Consider the following 16,020-nt stretch of genomic DNA (forward strand, 5'->3'; position numbering starts at 1 on the left):
TTCATAGTGATTTGAATTCTTCTTCCAGAGTGGCTCATGATATCAATTCTTTTTCCCAACTGCTCCATGTTTTCTTTTCCTTTATCCTTTGAAGTGGTGTTATACGTTCTTCTTAGTGGAGGAGTCTCAAAGAGAATTTGTTTCAATAATTAATATGTAAACCCACCAAATTCTTGATCATGAGATATTTTGACTCATGATTTCTTCATTGAGATATCTTGGTTTAGATTTCACCTAAAGCTTTTTCTAAGGGTTGTTGCTATTATGGTGATTATCATTGTTCCAAGTTCTCAATATATCCTCTTGGTGTAAGAAGTTTTGCCTTTCTTGTTGCTCCCAAGCAATCAATCCTTGTTTTGTTAGTGGTGGTTGTCACCTCATAATTGTTGAGATGGTTTTCATAAGTCCACTACAAGCTTGTTCTTTCGTTGTTGATTTCGAACAACTCCATTCAATTCTTCTTGCAAGGCTGCTTATCAAATTCAATTGTGGTAGTAGTTGTCAATTTCTTCTTCATTCCTTTTTCCCAATGATCTAGTTTATATTCTCTTGTTCCGGAGTTGTCGTGATGTTGCTCTCTTCAATCTATCATCTTGTTTTGTCAAGATCATGTTCTTTCCCTTCTTGTTCATGTAACCAGAGTGTTGTGTCTTCTTTCATGTTCTTTCCTGGCATATCAATTTACTTGGTTTGTTGTGAATCTTTCAAGATCTTTCCATCTTATCAATTTTTTGTCCTCATTTTCCTACCAGAGTGCTGCCAAAATTTTGTATGAATTTTTGCTTGTTTCACATATCATTCTTCATCTCTTTGTAACCTTGAAGATTCATTGGTTTCACTCGTTTGTCAAAGAAGCAACTAAGATTTACCGTTTGCTCTTCCTCTTCCTCTTCCCTTTTCATTCTTAGATCTTAGGGCGAGATCTCTTGTTAGTGTAGGAGAGTTGTGACAGCCCGAGACCGACGCTCCACAAGATTCCCCTTTATTTCATTGCCGCTGTGCGATTAGATTGTCTGTCGCATTCATCATCGCATCATTGACATCACGCGCATTGCATCGGCACTCCGTTACCGTTAGTTTTCAAAACTGCATCCGTTATTAGTTGTCGGTTCTCTCCGTTTTCGTCGTTGACCGTTTTAAGCCCGACCACATTCGCACGCGCCCGCTGCATCATTAAAATATTATTTTAAAAAGTGTGTATAAAACATTCTAGGGTTGAGTTGAAACTTGGCGTGCAGCCTTGTTTAATGTAGGCACGCTGCCTGCCAAATTTCGTCGCAATCGGAGTTCGTTTGATACTTGTCCCGTTAAATATATAGCGACACTATAGCCAGTTTAATTGTTGGACGTTCGGTGTTTTAAAACACTATCACGGGCAGCACCATTTCCCTCTCATCCCTACATAGCCCAACTACACATACCATTAGACCCATCTAGCCACTTCCTCTATTCGTGGTCATCGGATCGCGATCGGATGGACGAGGTCCATCCCACCATAGACCAAGCCCTATATAATAACCACCCCATGGAGAGACCTCTCTCACTCCACTAGGGTTTCCCCTAGCCATTTTTGCAGCCACCCCCCTAGATCCATGCTTCTAATAACTTTTAAACCGTGCGTCGGATCGCAACAAGTTATATATGTAACTTGGCTAGAATTTCACGTAGATTAATATTTTCCAACTCTCATGCATATTTAAAGTTGTTAGCCTTGTTGTTTGCATCGGTTTGCGTGCAGACATGTTAAAAATGATTTAGGTCATAGTTAATTAACCGTAGCTTCGTTGGAGATTAGCCATATATGCAAATGGATAAAAACGACGAGTAGAATCACGTGAACCACTTTGTTTTGCCGTTTAACAAACATAAAATGTGATTAGGACAAATCTGGGCAGAATTAGAATGTAACGCATGAGGTCAGTTCGGAGATGCTATATGTCGTTTCCGGCCTCATTTAAAATGCCTAGATATGTAGTTTAATTTGTACTCACCCCTTTACATGTTTAAAAAACATTTAATAATGTCGTGTACCTAATCGGGAGTGAACTAAATAATTAAATGTGGAGTTTCGTCAATATGCAACTTGTTGCATATTGAGCTTCACTTAATGTGTAGTGTTTGTGTGATGTGAATTGCCATGCCATGCCTTGCATAATTTAACCCGACATACATCATATTAGGGTGTGCATCATATCATGCATGTATGTGGTGAATATCATGTGTTGATACTTGTTTCCGGTTTGCTTCGTCCCGATAGAGTTCCGCAAGCGTGTCGGAATGTGAGGATCCGTTAGACAATGTTGGTTCGTCTGTTTCACGGAGTCGTTCTTCTTCCAAGCGGGATCTCAGGCAAGATGACCATTTCCCTAGATACCATTATTATCATTGCCATGCTAGTTCTCCCGTTTCTTTCATTATGCCGTGTTGCCTACCACCTGTTAAATGTCAGCCTCTCAACATTGCCATGAAAACCATCAACCTGTTCACAACCTAGCAAACCACTGATTGGCTATGTTACCGCTTGCTTAACCATTGGATAGGGTTGCTAGTTGGAGGTGCAGTTGCTTCCATGTGCAAACATGGGTTCCTTGTTATATCACCATATTAAATGCTATTGAAATTAATGCACCAATATACTTGGTAAAAGGTGGAAGGCTCGGCCTTTCTAGCCTGGTGTTTTGTTCCACCTTTGTCGCCTTTGTTTCGGCTACACGTGTTATGTTCCATAAATGAGTGCTCCTAACATGCTTGGGGTTGTTATGGGGACCCCCCTAGATTCTCTTTTTGGGATAAAGCTCGTCTGGCAAGGCCCAACAGTGGTACTATATTTGCCCAACATAATATTTCTGCTAATACTGAAAAACATAGGGCGTCATGAACCCGAGGAGTAATTCAACATAATACAGGGGGGCAGTGCTGATGGTGTTGGTCCCAAACGGGCAGACTGCGAGGCCACCGCGAGGAAACTCGAGGTTTGGTTTTACTCGTAGGCTTTCCCATCCGGTCGTGTCCTGAGAACGAGATACACGGCTCCTATCGGGTTCGTCGACACGTTGGGCGGCCTTGCTGGACTTGTTTTACCTTTCTCGAGCGTCTTGTGCGAGGGATTCCGAGGATGGTTTGGGTTATCTCGAGATTGACGTTTTCCAATAGGAACCCGAGGAGATTACGGGTTTCCTTGATCGAGGTCATTCCGTCGCAGCGTGTGGTAGTTTGTGATGAACTAGATAGAGCACCCCTGCAGGGTTAAATCTTTCAGAATTCGTGCCCGCGGTTACGTGGCAATGTGGAAACTTTGTTTAACATCCGGTTCTAGATAACTTGAAGTAAGCTTAAGTAAAACTTGCCAACTGAGTGTGTAACCATGATTGTCTCTTTTGTGAGCTCATTCTCCGATCGAGGACACGGTGAGGTTATGTCTGACGTAAGTAGGTGTTCAGGATCATTCATTTGATCATCAATAGTACACGTCCGCTATGCGTAGATCACCCCTCTCTTATTCTTGTACTTGTAATTAGCCACCTCAAATAAATGCTTAGTCGCTTGCTGCAGCCTCACCACTTAACCTTACCTCACCCATTAATCTTTGTTAGTCTTGATACCTTTGGAAATGAAATTGATGAGTCCTCTGTGGCTCACAAATTACTACAACACCAGTTGCAGGTATAGGTAAAGGGTTGCTTGACGCGAGCGCGTTGATTGTTCATTTGGTGTTTCTTCTTCTTCATCATCATTGATCTAGGATAGGTTCAAGGCTGGCAGCCTGGGATAGCAAGGATGGGCGTCGTTCTTTTATCATTTGTTTTCGTCCGTAGTCAGACCCTACTCTTCTTCATGATGATTGTATGAATTGTACTGATGTGACCCTGATGTAGCTTGTGGCGAGTGTAAGCCAATTTCATATACTCATCTTTTCAGTACACGTACTTGTAACAATATCCATTCTTGCGAAACGACGAGATGCGTTTCTATCCCTGTCGAGGTCCTCGCGCCAAAATAAGGATAGGACCGCATCTTGGGTGTTACACAGTAGCAGCAATCTGTGGAATAGCAGGTGGAGTGCCCCAATTCTCCTTCACACGGAGCTTGAGAACACCATGAGTGACCATGTGATTAGTCACCAACAGCTCAGTAGGAAAGGCAGCATTCCAGGTGTCCTCAATCAGCTTGAACAGATACGGAACATAGATGTGCACCTTCTTTTTGTCAAACACAACACACCTCAACTCCATGCACATAATGTGGGAAACATCCAAGGTGGACTGGTGGTCTCGCTCCTTCATGCAGGAAAGAAGGAGGTTGACAAGGTAGGAGTGCACCTGGTCCTTGTTCCCAACACGAGGTAACATAGTGTTGCAAAAGATCATGTGCATGATATCCGGAAAAGGAATGAGCTCAGTACGGTTACCTCTCGCAGTCTTCACAATCCTCGAGTGACGAATGAGCTTGGACTTGTGAATAGTAGGAATACCCTCAGTGTGAGGCCTCAGGCCAATAGGCACATCCAGACCCCTGTCAGCAATGCCCACAGAGTTCATAAACATCTTCCAATCAGAGTGTAGCACACGTGCACCAGTCATCCAGGTCATGCGCCTTTCATCATCTAGATGTAAGTGAACAGTGGCATAGAATTGAGCCACGATCTCGCTATCAAAGTCCTTACTGAAGCTGATGATAGGACCAAGACCCCACTTCTCGCAGGGAGCATAAGCTTCAGCAAAATAAGCAGTATGGGAATTAGAGGTCATGTGCGCCATATCAATGATATTGACATCCACAAAGAGATTAGTCCTTGTCTTGATGATCTTGGAATAGATAAGAGATTGAGTCGTGTTCTAGAACGGACGCCCTCCAAGAGCTTCTCCTGAGGCATACAATAGGGATCCTTCTTGCAAAGCACATCAAATTCTTCTTGAGGCAAATCCTGGAGCTCTTTGGGCCCTTCTTCTTGCTGACTGTCCTCCTCACACGCTGCTTTTGTGGCTGAGCACTGGAACTAGCAGCTGCCTCCTCAAATGCACGTGGGCACTTGGAGCCACGCTTGGGTTCATATGATGAGTCATAGGACGAGAGCCATCACCTGGAACTCACAAGAAGAATGGCAAGAAAACATGTGTAAATAGACTGCAATAGTTAAATATGTTGGGGATCATGGTAACAATTCAAAAAAATTCCTACGTCACAGCAAAATCAAACTAGGAGAAACTAGCAACGAGAGAGGAAGAACATCTTTATACCTTTGAAGATCACAATGCGGAAACGTTACTATGAATGCGGTTGATGGAGTCGTACTCACGGCGATCCGATGAAACACCAAACGTTTGGTGTCTCCGCGTTCAACACACCTACAGCCCGGGGACGTCTCCTCCTTCTTGATCCAGCAAGGAGGGAGGAGAAGTTGAGGGAGAACTCTGGCAGCACGATGATACGTCTCCATTGTATCTAGTTTTCCAAACTCTTTTGCCCTTGTTTCAGACTCTAATTTGCATGATTTGAATGGAACTAACCCGGACTGACGCTGTTTTCAACAGAATTGCCATGGTATTGTTTTTGTGCAGAAATGAAAGTTCTCGGAACGTCCTGAAAATTTACAGAGAATATTTCTGGAAAATATGAAAAATACCTGCGCAAAGATCCACCGGAGGGGACGGACCAGTGGGACACAAGCCATGTAGCCGCCCCCCTGGTGGCAGCTACCAAGCTTGTGGGGCCACGTGGCTCTGCCGCCCCCAATTCCAGCGCTATTTATTCCCTTTCATCCCAGAAAAAATCAAGACAGAAGATTTCATCGCGTTTGCAATATGGAGGCGCCGCCACATCCTGTTCTTCATCTGGAGGGCAGATCTGGAGTCTGTTTTGGGCTCCGGAGAGGGGAAATCGTCGCCATCGTCATCATCAACCTTCTTCCCTCTCCAATTCCATGAAGCTCTTCATCCTTCATGAGTAATCTATTTGTAGGCTCGCTGGGCGGTGATGAGTAGGATGAGATCTATCATGTAATCGAGTTAGTTTTGACGGGGATTGATCCCTAGTATCCACTATGTTCTGAGATTGATGTTGCTACTACTTTGCCATGCTTAATGCTTGTCACTAGGGACCGAGTGTCATGATTTCAGATCTGAAATTATTATGTTGTCACCAATATATGTGTGTTTTAGATCCGATCTTGCAAGTTGTAGTTACCTACTATGTGTTATGATCCGGCAACCCCGGCGTGACAATAACCGGAACCACTCCCGGTGATGACCATAGTTTGAGGAGTTCATGTGTTCACCAAGTACTAATGTGTTGTTCCGGTTCTTTATTAAAAGGAGAACCTTACTATCCCGTAGTATCCTTTTGGACCCCGCTGCCACGGGAGGGATGGACAATAGATGCCATGCAAGTTCTTTTCCCTAAGCATGTATGACGACACACGGAATGCATGCCTACATCACATTGACGAACGGGAGCTAGCCACATATCTCTCCGTGTTATAACTGTTGCATGATGAATGTCATCCAACAAATCACCGACCCATTGCCTACGAGTTTGTCCCACTGTTGCTGCTACTGTTACTTGCTGCTGTTGTTACTTGTTTTGCTCTGCTGCTGTTACTACTGTTGCTACTACTGTTACTTGCTTTGCCCTGTTGCTGCTGCCACTACTGTTACTTGTTGTTGCTACTTGCTACTGCTGTCACTACTCTTGTTCCTTGCCACTGCTGTTACTCGTTACACTGCTGCTACCTGCTACAATACTTTTCTGGCGCCATTGATACAACAGTTAGGAATAGTCTGTCGTCAACAGATCGTTTTTGGCACTGTTGTTATCATACTACTTTGTTGTTGACACTTTGCCTGCAGATACTAATCTTTCAGGTGTGGTTGAATCTGACACATTCAGCTGCTAATACTTGAGAATATTCTTTCACTTCCCGTCGTGCGAACCAACAAATTTGGGTTGAATACTCTACCCTCGAAAACTGCATCGATCCCACGCGCGGGTGGGCTATTGCAAGACAATTTCTAATTGTTGAGCAATCGGGAACAACATTTTTCTAGCCATTGCCGGGGATCTGCTAACAACATTTTTGTGGCGCCATTGCCGGGGAAGGGATTGCTATATTCTCTGAGTCACTTGGGATTTATATCTGCTAATCACTATGAAGAATCTGAAAAATCCAAAAACCAAAGTTTTGCCCTCAACTACGAGGGGAGGTAAGGAACTGCCATCTAGCTCTGCACTTGATTCACCTTCAGTTATGAGTAAGTTTGCGACACCACCTCCTGCTAGAAATCTTGATATGTCGCCTGTGCTTGATGATGCTTATGATGCTACTATGCCTGATACTGCTAGAGATGTTATGCCTTATACTGCTATGCATGATAGTGCTAGAGATTATATGCATGATACTGCTTTGCCTGATGATGCTATGCTTGATACTGCTTTGCCTGATGATGCTAGAGATGTTATGCCACTAGGGGTATTCCTTGATGCTCATATTGCTAGAGTTACTGCCAATGCTCGTGATGCTTCTGAAACTACCGATACTATTGAGATAGAACCTGCTTTTGCTCCTGCTAGATCTAGCTCTCCTAGATATGAATTGCCTGATATACCTGAGGGTTATGTTATGGAGGGAGAGATAGCTGAGGATTTTCTTGCGTGTAAGGATGCCTATGACGCTGAGAAATTACTTCTCAAGTGGAAGGAAAAATCTCTGAAAGCTAGGATGAAATACGACCCGAAGTTTGGCACTTCACCTATCTTTATCACCGATAAGGATTATGAATTCTCTGTCGACCCTGAGATAATCTCTCTAGTCGAATCTGATCCTTTCCATGGTTATGAGTCTCAGACGGTCGTAGCCCATCTTACCAAACTACACGATATAGCCACCCTTTTCACTAGTGAGGAAAAGATCCGCTACTACTATATCCTTAAGTTGTTTCCTTTCTCTCTAAAGGATGACGCTAAAGCCTGGTTCACTTCTCTTGCTCCTGGATGTGTGAGTAGTCCCCAGGATATGGTCTATTACTTCTGTGAGAAATATTTCCCTGTCCATAAGAAGCAAGCTGCCTTGCAGGAAATATACAACTTTTCTCAACTCAAAGAAGTGAGTCTCCCACAAGCTTGGGGGAGGCTCATCCAACTACAGAATGCTTTGCCTGATCACCCTCTTAAGAAGAACGAGATACTTGATATCTTCTATAACGGACTCATCGATGCTTCTAGAGACCACCTAGATAGTTGTGCTGGTTGTGTTTTTAGGGAACGAACTATAGAACAAGCTGAGGTCCTTCTGAATAACATCTTGATCAACGATAACGCTTCGACTATTCCCGAACCACCTCCTAAGACAACTCCTAAGAAAAGAGGTATTCTATTCCTCAGTCCCGAAGATATGCAAGAAGCCAAGAAATCTATGCAAGAGGAAGGCATTAGATCTGAAGATGTCAAAAATCTACCACCTATCAAAGAGATCCATGGTCTCGATAACCCGATACAAGTAGTAGAAGTGAATTCTCTGCGTAGGTTTAATGAGAGTGATATTCGTTTTGACAAACCTGCTAGCCTATGCTTTGATGAATTTGACAACTTTGTTGCTAAACAACACAGTTTCAATGATTATGTTAGCAGACATTTGGAACAAAGTACTCGTATGCTTAGTCATTTAAGTGCTTGTGTAGACAGAAATGTCAATGATCTGAAGCTTCTGAGTAAACATGCCTCTATGATTACTACTCAGGTAGAACAAGTACTTAAAGCTCAGAATGACTTGCTCAATGAATTAAATGACAACTCTATCAGAGTCATTACTAGAGGAGGCAAAATGACTCAGGAACCTTTGTATCCTAAAGGCCATCCTAAGAGAATTGATCAAGATTCTCAAGGAATTAATGCTGATACACCAAGTCATCCTAAGAAGAAGAAGGATGATAGAAACCTACATGTCAGTTCACCAAACACTGTCACACCTGAAGAACCAAATGATATTTCTGCGTCTGATGCTGAAACACAATCTTGTGATGAACATGAACCTGGTGACAATATGGACAGCGATGTTCATAATAATGCTCAACCTAGCAATGATAAGGATGTGCAGATTGAACCTACGGTTAATCCTGATAACCCACAACCTAAGAGATACGATAAGAATGACTTCGCTGCTAGGAAGCATGGTAAATAAAGGGAGCCATGGGTTCAGAGAACCATGCCCTTTCCTCCTAAGCCATCCAAGAAAAAGGATGATGAGGATTTTGAGCGCTTCGTTGAGATGATAAGACTCGTCTTTCTGCAGATGCGGTTAATTGATATGCTCAAAATGTCTCCATATGCCAATTTCATGAAAGATATCGGGACTAGTAAACGGAAGATACCAGATCTTGAGATCTCCACCATGCTTGTCAATTACACTTTCAAAGGTGGAACTCCTAAAAAACTTGGTGATCCCGGAGTGCCCACTATACCTTGCTCCATTAAAGGAAACTACGTAAGAACTGCCTTATGTGACCTTGGAACCGGTGTTAGTGTTATGCCCCTCTCTCTTTATTGTAGACTTGAACTGGATAAGTTGACACCCACTGAAATTTCTCTGCAAATGGCCGACAAATAAACTGCTTTCCCTATGGGCATTTGCGAGGATGTGCCTGTTGTGGTTGCTAACACCACTATCTTAACAGACTTTGTTATCTTGGATATTCCCGAGGACGATGCCATGGCTGTCATCCTCGGAAGACCCTTTTTAAACACTGCAGGGGTTGTTATAGATTGCAACAAAGGCAATATCACTTTCCATGTCAACGATAATGAGCATACAGTGCACTTTCCGAAGAAAAGATATCAAGTACATTGCATCAATGCTATTGAAAAGACTTCATCGGTTCCTATTGGGAGCTTTGAATGCCCTATTCCTCGTGTCAAGATGAAGTATGATTTGCTTGTTGGGGAGATACATATCCCCATTGAGGTGACTTAGTGACTATTCGAAAATTCTCCGTTCTCTTTTGCGATTCGAGAAGGTTTTGTCATGAGGATTTGATCAACCCCATTGACGGATTTCTTTCGATGACCATGCAATGGATGAATCAAGGAGTCGCATACCTCTGTTTTAAGCTTTCACCTTCTGTTTCTTAGAAGAAAAATGATAGATTTAGTTTAATTTTTCCTGCTTTCTGTTTTAGCGTCCCGGAGAAAAATACCCCAAAAATAAAAGTTCTCCGATGGTCCTGAAAATCAAATATGATTTTTTCTGGAATATTTGAAAAATACCGGGACTGAGAGCTGGCCTGGGGGCCACACCAGTGGGCCACAAGCCCTGTAGCCGACGCCCCCTGGTGGCGGCTGCCAAGCTTGTGGGGCCCACAGGGACCCCCTCCACTCATTCCAGCTCCCATCCTCTTCTTCTACCTCCAAAAAAAATCGTTTCGCAGCTCAAACCCGTGTTCTTGCTCATTTGGGTGAGATTTTTGATCTCCTTGCTCAAAGCACCATTCTCCGAATCGTTTTGGGGAGATTACTCCTTGGTAAGTGACTCCCCCATTGGTCCAATTAGTTTTTGCTCTAGTGCTTTATCCTTCGTGTATTCTTGCTACCTTGGTGACCCTGTTCTTGAGCTTGAAATGTTAATTTTAGCTGGTCCCAAGTAGTTTTAGCGCGTGATACGGTCTCTAGGCACTAGTAGGAGTAATTGCTACAAGGTGTGGTTGGTCTTTATTCACTTTTCTCTTGAACTTCAAAAATTTCAGCAAAAGGAAATTATGTTCAGGAGGAAGTTTCATGGTGGTTCCTCAAGTAAGAAGGGTCCCTGTATTTCTATTTGGGAGCCTGATCCTTATCAACTAAGGGACACACCGGTACAACCATGTGAATGGCCTTCCGATGAGTTCATGATCGAAGCAGGCTTCAAGGATGAGTTTGATACACTTGTCCAGAATGCCAGGTTACAAGAATTCCTCTCAGATAAATGTGAACAGTATGCTATGCTCACTGCCTCTTTCGTGCGTAGATTTAAATTTTCAGTTGGCCGTGACTCATCCATACTGTTTGATCTGTATGATAAATCCTACACCATGGATTTGGAGGATTTCAATAGGATTTGCAAGATACCCGATGGGGGTAGTCTTAATGATCCCGCTAAGTCTTTGGTTAGAGATTTTGTCTCTGGTATAACAGTTGGAGAAACTAGAGACATCACGCAAGCTACCATAGGAAGCATTCATTTCCCTGCCTTGCACTACTTTGCCCTCTTCATAGGTAGATGCATTAACGGCAAGGTTGCACATTTTCACCTATGCGCATCCGACCTGAGTATCCTTAAGAGCGCAGTAATAGGTGATAGGAGCTTCAACATGGGAGCTATAATAGCAAGGAGGCTGAATAATAATGCCATTGATGGGGATTTCTTTGGTGGAATTTATGCTACACGCTTAGCAAATTTTCTTGGAGTACCCATCCGTTCAGGAGACCCCCTCTCTGTACAGCTTACCTTGATCGTGTCGCTCTAACACGCTACCAGTTCCTTGAGAGAGATGGTGAATCCCTCCTATACCCTTTGATATTTAACCGACAACGTGTTTTCCATATTACCCTTCCTGCTCCTGCTTTCTTTGACTTTCAGGTAAAACGGAGATACTACATGACCATAGGAGAGGCAGAGGAGTATGAGAGGGAGGCGACGGCTGCTCATCTTTGTGAGGCAGCTATTCAGCCAGTGGCTGCAGCACTCCTGTATAACACCCATTATGATTTTGGGTTTCGCCAGGACCATCCATGGGAGTATACCAAGCTAGGCCAAAAGCCTAAGCTTGGGGAGTACGTGTTCTCACAGACCTTACATTCATGCTTATGATTTCACTTTGTTAGTCGGTGTTTACACTTTGCCACTGTATTATCCACTTTGCCACTCCTTAGTCACATTGAGCTCATTATGATGATGCATTACCGAGTGGGCCCGCAGATACCTCTCCGTGACACGGAGTGACAAATCCCAGTCTCGATTCGTACCAACCCAACATACACTTTCGGAGATACCTGTAGTGCACGTTTATAATCACCCAGTTACGTTGTGACGTTTGATACACCCAAAGCACTCCTATGATATCCGGGAGTTGCACAATCTCATGGTCTAAGGAAATGATACTTGACATTATAAAAGCTTTAGCAGACGAACTACACGATCTTGTGCTATGCTTAGGATTGGGTCTTGTCCATCACATCATTCTCCTAATGATGTGATCCCATTATCAATGACATCCAATGTCCATGATCAGGAAACCATGACCATCTATTGATCAACGAGCTAGTCAACTGGAGGCTCACTAGCGACATGTTGTGGTCTATATATTCACACATGTATTACGGTTTCCGGTTAATATATTTATAGCATGCATGATAGACAATTATCATGAACAATGAAATATAATAATAAGCACTTTATTATTGCCTCTAGGGCATATTTCCAACAAAATAGGGAACCAAAACAGAGATGGGCAGATGCATAAAAGAAATTGGGTGCAGGTGCCAGGGCGGTAGTACCGTTGTGCCGGTGCGGTACTTCCGCCGCAGCAGTAGTACCGCTGTGTAGGACCGGTACTTCCGCCGAAGCGGTAGTACCGTTGTGCACGAGCGGTACTTCTGCCGAAGCGGTAGTACCTGTCATGCACGAGCGATAGTGTCGTCCGAGAGCAGACAACTACTGTCAATGGAGGTAGCAGTGCCGGATCTCTCTATCCCACAAATCTCCAATGCAAGTACCAAAATTTCAACAAGAAATCATCCGCACATCATACGCATGCCATGGGAAAACAAACTAAAGAGGGAATCCACACGCTTTGATCCATATGATGTAATTCCTTTTGTGCGGTGTGTTTGTTGGGATCCGATGAATTGTGAGTTTATGTTCAGATAATTCATGATAAATATTTGAGTCTCCTCAGAATACTTATATGATTCTTATGTGCATGATTATGATAGCTTCGTAATTCTCTCTGATCTATTTAAATAGTTTGGCCAACTAGATCGATATTTCTTCGGTGAGAGAGGTGCGTTGTGGTAGGTTCAACCTCACAAGTTTCTATATCCCACTGACAGAAGGGGACAAGATGCGTCTTTGTGTTGCTGCTTCTAAGGATAAAACGATGGGGTTTATTCATATTGCTTGAGTTTACTTTGTCTACATAATGTCATTGTTCTTCATCCATTACTTTGTTTTACTTAATACTCTAGATGCATGGTGGATAGCAGTCGATGAGTGGAGTAATAGTATTGGGTGCAGGTAAGAGTCGGCCTATTTGTTTATGGACGTGATTCCTATATACACATGATCATTGTTGTGAATACCGCATAACTATCCGCTTTTGTGTCAATTGCCCAACAGTAATTTGTTTGCCCATCGCATACTATTTTTTATGAGAGATGCCATTAGGGAAAACTATGGCCCCGGGATCTATACACAACATATTTATAAAACCTTCAATACCTTGCTGCCATTTACTTGTTTTTATTTTATCTTGGTATCTACAATTATCTGCACACCTCACTCGTTTGGAAATAACAATACAAGAGGATTGACAACCCTCTTGCCCGCTTTGGGTGGAAGTTGTTTGTTCTTTTGTGTGCAGCTGCTGAACACGGTTCTGGTTGATATTCCTATTGGTTCGATAAACCTTTGTTTCATGACTGAGGGAAATACTTACCCACATTGTGCTCGATAACCCATTCCTCTTCACGGAAAACCCAATGCTGATCACAAGTATCACGAAGGATTTCTTATGCTCTTGTTCCTCTTTTTATTTGCTAGTATATTTAGTTTGTCTTTTAAAAAGTAAAAAAAATCTTCACTTGTTACTAGTCTTCTTGTTTGAAGTCATGGCTAGTTCTTCCTTTGTTCGTATTACTCCCAAATGATGTTGTCAATTCTAAACAAAGTAGAGGAGAAAGTTTGAAAGATGCATGGTATAGGATTTTCTACACTCAAAATAAAGCAACTAATAAGCTATTCACTACTACCTTGCTCCATAATTTTTACGTTGGTGTGACAACTTGGCATAGGTTTGTCCTTGACACCATCACCGGTGGGAACTTCCTAATGTGTCACACTTTGGATGCCTATAATGTCACTGAAAATCTTGTTGGAACACCACCCATTATCATGAATGAAACCAATTTAACCTAGGAACATGTTATGCAAAGGCTTGATGTTATTGAAAGGAAAATGGTTACTCATGAACAAATTGAGGAGCTAGATAAAAAAATTGCATAATCATTCACTCAACTTGGGTCACGTGTAGGAGTGACTTTGAAAACCTTAAAGGAAAAGGACACTATTATTGATGAGAGGGTAGAACAAGGATTGAGTAGAACTGATAAAATGGAGGAGGTGATTGACAAAGTAGGTTCCTCCTTTACACCATCTAAAACTAATGTTAGTACTTCTCGAGACAAAAGTCCCAAGTTCATATACGTTCCTAAAAGCATTAATACACCTCATACCAAAAGAAACGAAGACCTCAAAATGATTAGTGTTCACCCCAACTTCATAAACCTGATAAAGGATTCTATTCTAAAGCCTCCTCTTGCCCATGGTTGTGTTATTAAGGAGCTCAATGTCAAAGATGACAACACTTGAAACTATGCAATATGCCTAACTAGGGGCGTAAAACAATAACACTTGTTGGGACGCAACCTAATAGTAATCTTTATTTTTGTTTTTTACTTTCTGTTTGTTTGTGATAACATGATTATTGCCTTTGTAATGGTTGTGTTTTTATTTTTAATTAGTGTCTGTGCCAAGTAAATCCATTGAGATGATTTGCATGATGAGTAGAACTGATACGGTGCAAAAATAGAAACTTTAACGTCCAGCGCATAATTTCTCTGATTTTACTAGAACGTCTTTCTAAGCTGAATGTTATTCACGGTATTGCTATACAAATTCCTCAGGTCTTCCTAATTGTTCAGAGTTTTTGGAGTTACAAAAGTATAGGTTCATTATAGATTACTACAGACTGTTCTGTTTCAGTCAGATTCTGTTGTTGCTTGCGTAGTTTGCTTGTTTTGATGATGCTATGGATTGTATCGGGGGGGTGTATAAGCCATGGAGAAGTCAGAATATAGTACCCTATGCTGAAATAAAATAATAATCAACTTATAACAACACCTGAAAGTATTTGATATGTTGCTTATACTAACGTATCTCACGAAGTTTTGTTGAGTTTTATGTGATTGAAATTTTCGAGTTTTGGGTATTATCCCGATGGACAAAGGATTGAGGAGTAGCAAAAGTCTAAGCTTGGGGATGTCCAGGGCACCCCAATGTAGTATTATAGGAAGGCTCAAGCATCTAAGCTTGGGGATGCATCAGAAGGCATCCCCTCTTTTCGTCTCAATCCATCAGTATGTCACTTGGAGCTATATTTTTATTCATCACATGATATGAGTTTTGCTTGGAGAGTTGTTTGCTTTTGTTTGATTTTAATTTCAGTTTGCCACAATCATTTTGGACACACCTATTTGAGAGAGATAACACATCATCACAATTTTTTAGAATACTCTATGTGCTTCACTTATATCTTTTGAGCTTAGCAGTTGCTCTAGTACGTCACTTATATCTTTTTTAGAATGGTGGCATGTAGATTTTATAGAAATATTATGCTCTTGCTCTTCACTTATATTTGTTTGAGAGCTGGACAAATAGTGACGGTAATTTGCATGGGTCATAAGACTTGATCTATAATAATGGGTATTCAATGAGTGATAACTAAAACCATCATGTAGCACGTATAGAGAAATTGTGAGTTAATGATACTGGTGTGGTGGTATAAAAAAGGTTTGAGTGCATAATTATTAATTCACAAAGGTGTCAATATTAAGAGATGTTAAACTTCTTGTTCATCTAAAAAATTAAAAGGGCATGGTGATGATGTGTGAGCATTTCTATTCCTCGTTGAAATCTTAGTGTTGTTTACAGTCAAAGTTGCGCGATGGTTAATTCCTACCAATCCTCTCCCTCGGGGCATGCGAGTAGTACTTTGATTT

This window comes from Hordeum vulgare, chromosome 3H (assembly GCF_904849725.1).
Source record: "Hordeum vulgare subsp. vulgare chromosome 3H, MorexV3_pseudomolecules_assembly, whole genome shotgun sequence".
Classification (NCBI taxonomy): Eukaryota; Viridiplantae; Streptophyta; class Magnoliopsida; order Poales; family Poaceae; genus Hordeum; species Hordeum vulgare.